The sequence below is a fragment of the Aedes albopictus genome, chromosome 1 (genome assembly GCF_035046485.1).
Source record: "Aedes albopictus strain Foshan chromosome 1, AalbF5, whole genome shotgun sequence".
NCBI lineage: Eukaryota > Metazoa > Arthropoda > Insecta > Diptera > Culicidae > Aedes > Aedes albopictus.
The window spans coordinates 147,268,647-147,278,685 of record NC_085136.1 but is presented as its reverse complement, the minus strand read 5'-3'; the positions used below and the strand labels follow the sequence as shown (position 1 = coordinate 147,278,685).

Sequence of the window (10,039 nt, the reverse complement as noted above, 5' to 3'; positions counted from 1 at the left end):
CACTGTCCCGGATGATATTTATTTATTTATTTCGTCAACCGTTGACTACATACATACATAATTTGTTCTATATTCTATTGTATCGTACAGAGTTGAAATATTGTTTTAACTTTACACGAGACATGGTCAAGTCGATAGATTCGTAATGCTTATTATAAATTAACATCATTCTATTGATTGGGCTGAATTTCGCATAATTTGTACGATGATGACCGACCGCAAATATGTTTCGATTTCTTAATTGTCGAGTCGGAGTATAAAAATTAAAACAGAATAGCAGATTGCTGCAATCTACACGTTGCGAAACAATGTCATTTACAAATGTTATCATAGCATATTCACGACGTTCCTTTAAAGTTTGTATGTTTATAAGCATACAACGTGATTCATAAGAAGGAAGTGGAAAAGTTGTCCATCTCAGTTTACGTAGAGCTAATAGCAAAAATTTCTTCTGCACCGATTCTATGCGTTCTTCATGAGTTTTCATAAATGGGGACCAAACAATACTACAATATTCAAGAATCGATCTCACATAAGAAATGTACAATGTTTTGATAGTGTATGGATCGTTAAAGTTGATACTAAATCGCTTTATGAACCCCAGCATTTTGGTAGCTTTATGAATTATTGTATTGTAATGATCGATAAAACTCATTTTAGTATCTAAGATCACACCTAAGTCTCTAACTCTTTCACATCGTTCAACGATTTGATCCCCTAAGGTCACACTAGTTATATGCTGGTTCCTTTTTCTACTAAAGGTGATAGAATTACATTTTTTAACGTTTAACTGAAGCAAGCTTTTATTACACCATATGTAGAACAAACGTATTTCGTTTAGATATATACTAGTGTCTTCTTCACTTTTGATTTCCATGAAAATCTTCATATCATCTGCATAAATTAATATCTTTGAATGCTTGAATATATAATATGCGTCGTTCACATATAAAATGAAAAGAAGAGGACCTAAATGTGAACCCTGGGGGACACCACACGTTACATTAATGGGTTGAGATTTGCTACCTTCGAAACGTACTGTTTGTTGTCTATTTGTTAAATATGATTGAATCCAAGAAAGCAGTTTATCATCAATTCCTATTTTCGAGAGTTTGAACAGCAATAAAGGGATATCTATGCGGTCAAAAGCTTTACTAAAATCAGTATATAGAGCTTCCACATAATTGCCGTGGTCCATAGCATTTACTGTGAAATTTACAAACTCTAGCAGGTTAGTTGCAGTTGAGCGGCCCTTGAAAAACCCGTGTTGAGAATTCGTTATTCTGTTTTTCACTTGATTAAACATTTTTTTATTAACAATGGATTCAAACAGTTTTGGGATACAAGAAATAATTGCAATTCCACGGTAATTTCGTATGTCGGACTTTTTTCCCGATTTATATATAGGGATTAAAAATGAGTTTTTCCAAATACTGGGAAATGCAGATGATTCAAGGGACATGTTAAATAGCCAAAATAGAGGAGATGTCAACTCAATTGCAAGAGTTTTCATAAATACTGGGGGAATTCCGTCCGGTCCTGATCCTTTTGAAGCGTCCAAACTTTTTAAACCTGTTAAAACGTCCTCCACATTGATATGACTTACATGAACATCTCTTGAAAATGAGGGCATGAATGAAAAATATTCTAGATTACGATCATTCTCGGAAAAAGTCGTATAGATATCTTGGAAAAATATAGCGAAGAGATCGCAAATCTCCTTAGAGGTTTCAGCCGTTTTTTCATCTAATATCATTTTTGAGGGGAAATTACTTGATTTTGATTTAGTCTTAACATAATTGAAGAAATTTTTTGGACAAGACTTGATTTCGTTCTCAGTTTTCGCATTATACTCTTCGAGTGTTATACCGATGGCTGTATTTAATTGGTCACATATTTCCAAATATTTTTGTAGATTTTCATCAGTATTATTCTTCTTATACATTTTGTGAGCTTTTTGCTTCCGGTTTCTTAAATTTATGATATTTTTGTTGAACCAGACTGGATGTTTAAAATTTCCATGACGCCTTTTCATTTTAGTAGGAACTTCTTTGTCGATTATTTCATATAATATTTTATAGAAGGTACCAACCGCATTTTCAATATTATCTTCACTTTTCAAGATTGATTGCCAGTCTACCACATTTAATTTATGCTTTATGTTGTCATAGTTTGCTTTATGGTATTCGAATACTTCCTCATATTCATAGTCATTAGATCTTGGAATGTTGTGGACGAATAGAGAATATTCTATGGCAGTATGAAATGCTTCATTTTTCCATAGAGGAGAAACACACGCATTAACGCAGAAATCCTCGTTAACATTGGTCAATAATAAATCCAGGTAACAATTTTGTTGATTTTTTACATTATTTATTTGATTTAATCCCATAATGGCAATTTTGTCGAACACAAATTGTAATGTTTCGTTGTCCCCAACAACTGGTAACAAAATACCTTCGTTGTCTATGTCTGGTATAAAATCAGCATTGCGTTGATTAAAATCACCGTATATGTGGAGTTTTATTTCTGGGGGTAGCTGTGATAAAATTTCGTCAGCGTTAGCGAAAAAGACTTCATATGCCGTTTTATTTGCAAAATCTGGAGGAAAATAAACTGATGCAAATACATGTGTTTCACCCGCAATACAAGTTTTAACCCAAACATGTTCAAACTCCTTAACTTTCGATGAGTTTATCAATTCCGAGTTGAATTTAGAGGACACTGCAACAACAACTCCACCTCCTGACTTTCTTTGTGACAATTGTAAATTGCGGTCGTCTCGAAAAACATTAAAATCACTTCCAAAAACTTCTTCACTTTTTATGCCTTCATCCCAACTTGTTTCAGTACCGAGAACAACTGAAAAAGATGAACTTAATAAATTTTTACGAATCTGCTTGATTTTCAACGAGCTTCTCATACGATTAAAATTTTGACAGTATATTAGAATTTCATTGGTATGAGATTGAGAAGAAGTTTTTGAAAGATTGTCATTATTGATTGCGTTAATACCTGAAGATATCTGACAACATTCTGTCTCTAGCGTCAAATTATTCAAAAACTCGATTGTTGACAGGAACACGATGAGCAATAATTACTGAAAGAATTTCGCATCGCCTAATGTCCTATTACAGCTGGTAGAAGAACTCGTTTGCGGGAGTTGGCAGTCTGCACAAATCGGATTTAATATCTCACCTCTATGGAACTTTACGCCTCGGTGCGCCGAAGGTGGCTTTGAGAATGCTACTTTCGCAGCTGCTAGCAGGTCCTTATCCAGTGGAAGAGTTTGCGCATCATGATGGCGGGAATGGTTATTTGTGCTCCTGTTACTATTGTGGCGGGACGGGCGAAGTCTAGTGGTGTCATCGTCAATATTGCTTCGATGTCTGTCCAATAGCTCTGCGGTGTACGCCAGTAAGCGCAAGCTTCTGGCTAGTGTTGCTCCGTCCATACTTAGGTATGGCGGCTCGGCGTGGGGTACCGCGCTAAGTACTGAATGCTACCGACGGAAGGTGGAAAGTACTTACAGGCTTATGTGTCTGAGGGTTGCGAGCGCGTACCGTACCGTGTCACACGACGCTCTCTGCGTCATTACTGGTATGGTGCCTATCAGCATTCTTATCAGTGAGGACATGGAGTGCTTCGAAATGCGCGGCACAAGAGGCATACGCAGGACTGTCAGGATGGCCTCTATGGTCAAATGGCAGCGCGCGTGGGACAGTTCCACCAAAGGAAGGTGGACCTATAGGTTGATACCGAGGGTAGATAGTTGGATTAATAGGCGCCATGGGGAAGTCACATTCCACCTGACACAGGTCCTTACAGGTCATGGTTGCTTCCGACAGTATCTACACCGTTTCGGGCATGCGGATTCTTCCGAATGCCCAGTGTGCAATGGTTTAGAGGAAACGGCGGAACACGTTTTGTTCGTGTGCCCGCGTTTTCGCACAATGCGTGACCGCATGCTTGCCACATGCGGGGAGGACACAACTCCGGACAACTTGGTCCAGAGAATGTGTAGGGATGAGATTAGCTGGAATGCCGTTTCAACGGCTATCACCCATATCGTCTGGGAGCTACAGAGGAGGTGGCGCGTGGACTCGGAGAATGGCTAGTCCAGATGCAGCACAAGAGGTGGTCCAGGGGTTCGAAGTCGGCTTCGTAGGTCATACCGGTGCCCTGCGGTCGAGATCGACCCTTACAGCGATTAAGTGGCCGCGGAGAGGAAGTCCCGGTAGCGGTGCTGTCGTGGCGTCGGTCTACTGGGTTGGATCTGAGCCCGCGGTTGGAAAGGGGTCCCCGGCAAGGGTCGGGGTAGGTGAGATCCTGCTGTCTGCAACCTACGGGTGCATCTGATAGGGCCTGAAGGGTAGTGATACCCTTCCTTTGCGGGCAGGTCAGATCGGGTTGCACGTGGGCATCAGTCCTTGATGTCCGCTCAGCAGTAGGGCGCGGGCGGGGTTGACCCTGCCCGCCTTCCGAGGACAAAGGGAGTGGCGAGGACCACTCGGGAAACTGGCTAAGCGCCAGCATGCTATCGTGATGGACTCTCCAGAGCGAGTCATCGATGTTCGTTGCTGCTAGGCTACGGCAGCTAACCTTGAGGGTGCGATATGCACTAGTTCCTCTCTGAAGCAATACCTTCATGGTGGTTCCGGAGAGACGTAGGGTTTGGCGACCATAGGAATGTGTTTTAGTGGGTCGAGGAGAGAGTAGTCCTGGCTTCTTCCGGCGTTGTAGAAGACGGCCTTAACCCCACACTACCCTAACCTTCCTGTTAGGGTGTCTGATGAGCAGATTTATCCCCCTATGGTTTAGAAGGGAAAAAAAGACCCCAAGGTATTTCGAAGTTCAATTTTCGATTTCTGTTCCCAAAAGCATTAGTTTAAATTGGGCTGGATTCCGCTTTCTAGAAAAAAACAACCAATTGAGTTTTTTGCGGAGCAAACTCTATCCCCAAACCTCTTGCCCAACCGGAAGATTATTTAGGGAATTTTGCAATGGTCTTTGCAACATTTCTGCATGTGGGCCTTTTGAAGACACCACAGCATCATCTGCAAGTTGTCTCAGCGTTCATTGGCCTTCCAAACAACTTTCAATGTCTTTCACATGGAAATTATAAAGCAAGGGACTAACATGAGCCTTGGGGTAGGCCCATGTAGCTAATTCTGGAAGTTGTCAGTTGCCCGAGGTTGAAGCTCATATGTTTTTCTGACAAAAAATTATACAAGAAATTATTTAAAATTCCTGGAAGTCCACTATTGTGCAGTTTTTCTGACAATATGCCTATGGAAACTGAATCAAAGGCGCCCTTAATTCCCTCTCTTTCGTAATATATCGGCTGTTTATTTGTATTAAGACTGTCTCCTTGCATTGAACGATGGTCAAAACAACCGTCTTTTGATTTGTACTGCAAAAGTAGTTGAAAAGTGTTCCATTACATTGCAATAATTGAAAGAGAAAGTGAACAAAGAGAGCCTCTCAAATGCAGATAGGACCTATTGAAATGTTTGGTCTGATTTAGTACAAATTAACCTGATAACCGTCATGCTACCTCAGACCACCCTACTTTCTACAGGATGCCTACACGGAACTACAAACTAACCCAAATTTAAGTTGTTTTGACGCAATCCCGGTCTTCCGTGGAATAACTCAAATTTGCGTCAAACAGCGAAAGTTGTGAGTGAGTAGTTCTCGTTTGAGAGTGGCAAAAAAATTAACCCACTGGTAAGTTATTTTCACCCAACGGAGGCCTCAAATGACGCAAATTTGGGTTAATTAAAGAAAACCCAAATTTGGCTTCTTCCACGGAAGAGCAGCGGATGCGTCGGTGCTTCTCTCTTTGTTTTCGACAACATTGCGGTGGGGCGAGGGAGAAAACAACCCAACTTTGAGTTAAAACTAAAAGCAGTTTAGCCAAATTTGAGTTTTTAAAACTTATTCTTTGGGTTATAATATTTTTCCGTGTAGATAATGTGATCCTTATTGTGAGAAACGTCATGTCCCTCTGTGCAACGGTGATACAATGGGAAAATTGTATGCAATGCATCGTAAGCGTAACATAATACCCGCATTTCTTTTTCCTACGAAACCGTAAACATGAAACAAATAATTTACAACTCTAACTGTACAGATAGACCAAAACTCGGGCAAAAAATTGGGTTAACCGTTCGTTTGTCAGCGTACAGTTATATTTGCCTTACATCCGTGTCCTTCTTCAAGAAGTATCCTTTCTTCTTTTTAATTTAGTGGACTGGAAAGGTTTTGCCTCTCCATACATCACTGAGGCAATAATTCGTAACTTTCTTTCATGCTCTGCTCTGATTTACGAAAATCTGTAACATAAAATTAGGTGCAATATAACCGAACATTTTACCGTTCGTTTCAGTTGATTTTAACACAAAATCCTTCCAGTTCTTGGAAGGGTAAGACTTGGTACCTGAACATGAGGACGAATGCAATCCTATACAAATTCATCTCAAATCAAAAAGTTTCTGCATCCATCATTTTTCTCAATCTACTATGCAAATAAACAGCAAGTCGAATCTCACCGAAGCAAACAATCAAACAGCACAGCGAAGTTTTCTTTTCTCACTTACCAATAAACCGCTCTGAAACCGACACCAACACGCCGCCGCTGCGAACCGATTTACAAGACTCACGGGGTAAACATTGCCCATTTCGGTTTGGGAAAAGGATACTTTTATTGCACCAGTAGTACCAAACCGGCAGCCGCCATAAATGCACAACAAAAAGCCGACCTCAGCAGCAGCAAATGGTCACTGATTCGGGGCGGCCAAAAGATATGCAATTCCTATTGCCTGGTAAAATGCGGTCTCGATCTTTGGAAACCGGCTTCAAAGAGGTATACCGACGACGATTTCCACCAGCAGCCATCGACAATTGGTTGGGTTCGGGAAGGGGACCGGCTTCCAATCTCGACGGAGTTGTAAAAATATGCAATGATTTCGGGGAATCCTTCCTCGGATCTGTTTTATAGCACCAGAAATTATTAGTTGTTTTTCTTGATTTGATGGTGGTAAGGGGTAATTACGGATGAATAAATGGATGATACTTACTCGGTTTTACGACATCGGAAAGCTTCATCAAACAAAATTGCGATTTGTTAGTAGATAATGATGGTAAAAAGTATGTAAACAAGAACAGCGTTTACATTTGCGATAATATTTTATGTCGATGGCAATAAACTGATAACGAACTACATATTAGTTTTATTTCTAATGCATAGCAATAACTTAAGACATTATTGTACTTGTTCGAAGCACTTTCTTTTTTATTAGCTTTCTTTCAATGACCTGTTTTGTTTTTGCACATGTGCAGCAATGTTTTGTAAAAGTAGGTATGTAGAAACCTTGCTGCCTACTGTGTTTTTTGACATATAGCTCTAGGGACGTGCCCTGAAAAGCCATCTCAAGAAGTTTCTCGAGCGATTTTTTCTGAACTGCAAACAGCCCTTATAGGAGAAGTATCAAACTATGCTGAGAAACTTACTGAGCCTTAAAAACTTCATTTCATTTCATTTTTTAGTTCAACATCAAATTAATGATAATACTGAATCAACAATTTGCCGCCATAATACACTGAAGTTTTTTTTTACGCGGTTTTTTACGCGGATTTTTTTACGCGGTCCGTCCTAAAAAAAACCGCGTTATTTCTAGACCCGTCGTAAAAAAAACCGCGTTATTTCAAAAACCGTCGTAAAAAAAATCCGCGTTTTTTCAAAAACACGCGTAAAATAGTCAGCACCACATCTAACGTGACTTGGTATTTTTAACGACGTTTTTTGAAATAACGCGATTTTTTTTACGACGGGTCTTGAAATAACGCGGTTTTTTTTACGACGTTTTTTTTAAATAACGCGGTTTTTTTACGCGGGACCATTACCGTCGTAAAAAAAACTTCAGTGTACTCGATTTGCTCTCCAACCTGGTCCGCCCATCGTGCTCTCTGCGTTCCACGCCTTCTTGTACCAACCGGATGGTGTTAGCAAACACCAACTTTGCAGGGTTGTTGTCCGGCATTCTTGCAACATGCCTTGCCCACCGTATCCGTCCAGCTTTAGCCACTTTCAGGATGTTGGGTTCATCCTTTGCCGCCACACAACGTTCTCCTGCACACCACCGAAGAATGTCTTAAGCACGCGTCGCTCGAAAACTCCGAGTGCTTGCTGGTCTATGTCGCGTGACCGCAGTGGACCACCGGGCTTAATAGCGTCTTGTACATGGTACATTTGGTGCGGAGGTGCATCTTTTTTGACCGTAGTTTCTTCTGGAGCCCGTTGTAGGCACAACTTACTCTGACGATGCGCCATCATATTTCACGGCTAACGTTGGTGTCAGCCGTTAGCACGGAACCGAAGTAGACGAATTCTTCTACCACCTCGAAAGTATCCCTGTCTATCATAACATTGCTGCCAAGGCTTGTCCTGTCTCGCTCAGTCCCACCTACCAACATGTATTTTGTTTTAGCCGCATTCACCACCAGTCCGACCTTTGCCACTTCACATTTCAGGCGGGTGTACAGTTCTGTCGCCGTTCCAAATGTTCTAGCAATAACATCCGTACCCCGTAGATCGTACCCTGGGTGTTGAACCCGGCTCGTCGCATAACACCTTCCAGGTTTATGTTGAATAGTAGGTAGGAGAGTCCATCACCTTGTCGCAGTCCCCGTCGAGATTCGAATGAAATGGATAGTTCAGCCGAAATCCTTACGCTGCTTTGCACACCGTCCATCGTTGCTCTTATCAGTCTAAGCTTCCCGGGGAAGCTGTTTTCGTCCAAGATTTTCCATAGCTCTGTGCGGTCGATACTGTCGTATGCCGCCTTAAAGTTGATGAACAGGTGATGCGTTGGGACCTGGTACTCATGGCATTTCTGGAGGATTTGCCGTACGGTATGAAACCGGCTTGGTAACGGATGGAAGACGAGAACTGGAGAAGGCGAATAAACCACGAACTGCATTAGCTACTGACAGAACCAACCATCGTCCACACCGCAAAAATCGGGAGGCTACGGTGGGCGGGTCACATCATCAGGATGTCGGATAGCAATCCGACTAAAATGGTTCTCGAGAGTCATCCGACCGGTACAAGAAAACGTGATGCGCAGCGAGCTAGGTGGGTCGATTAAGTGGAGGATGATCTGCGGACCCTTCGCAGAGTGCGGAACTGGAGACACGCAGCCATGGACCGAGTAGAATGGAGGCAACTCCTATGTACAACAGAGGTCACTCAGGCCTTAGTCTGAGCGGTGAGGTAAGTAACTTCCCACAAACCCATTTACATTAGGTGAAAGACGACGGAAGATGATCTGGGATAGCACTTTGTTGTTGGAATTCAAAATGGTGATCGCTAGAAAGTACTCGTAAATTTACTTGTCGCCTTTCTTGTGGATGGGACAGATTATCCCTTGCTTCCACTCGTCCGGTAGCTGATCGGTTTCCCAGATATTAGTTGTCACCGGTGCAGACAGGTGGCCCACTTTTTCAGGCCCATCTTGATGAGTTCTGCTGCGATACCGTCCTTAACAGCTACTTTGTTGTTTTTATCCAGTGGATGGCATCCTTAACTTCACTAAGCGTGGGAGTTGGTCCATTCCCGTCCTCTGCTACACCAAAGACACAGCAGTTCCATTTCCTCGCACACCGTTTCTTCCAGGCGGTGCTTTTTCTCCCAGAAGAGGCGGATCTGCTGCCTCCCTTTCTGTCTGTATCGCTCCACATTCTATCGGGTTTCATGCTGCCTACACTGCGTCCTTCTCCTCCAAAACCGCTCTGCATTCCTCGTCAAACCAAGCGTTTCGTCCGTTCCGTTCCACGTACCCGACAGTGCTCGCGGCTGCGTTGTTGATAACTGCTTTGACTTTACCCCAGCAGTCCGGCAGAGGGGCCACATCGAGAACACCCTCTTTCAGCAACGCTGCCTCGAAATTCTGCGCGTATGCAGCGGCGACATTCGATTGCTTCAGTCGCTCTAGATCGTACCGGGGCGGCCGCCGGTACTGTACATTGTTAATAA

The 10,039-nt window shown here is 42.3% G+C and overlaps 1 long non-coding RNA gene across 1 annotated transcript; it reads right to left on the bottom strand.

Moving 5' to 3' along the window:
* Window positions 1–6,670: 6,670 nt before the first annotated feature.
* On the bottom strand, window positions 6,671–7,330 carry LOC134285764 (uncharacterized). Its single transcript, XR_009996609.1, has 2 exons — window positions 7,083–7,330; window positions 6,671–6,992 (listed from the first exon to the last, which is right to left on the bottom strand). It is a non-coding gene; the product is annotated as an uncharacterized LOC134285764 (long non-coding RNA).
* Window positions 7,331–10,039: the final 2,709 nt, after the last annotated feature.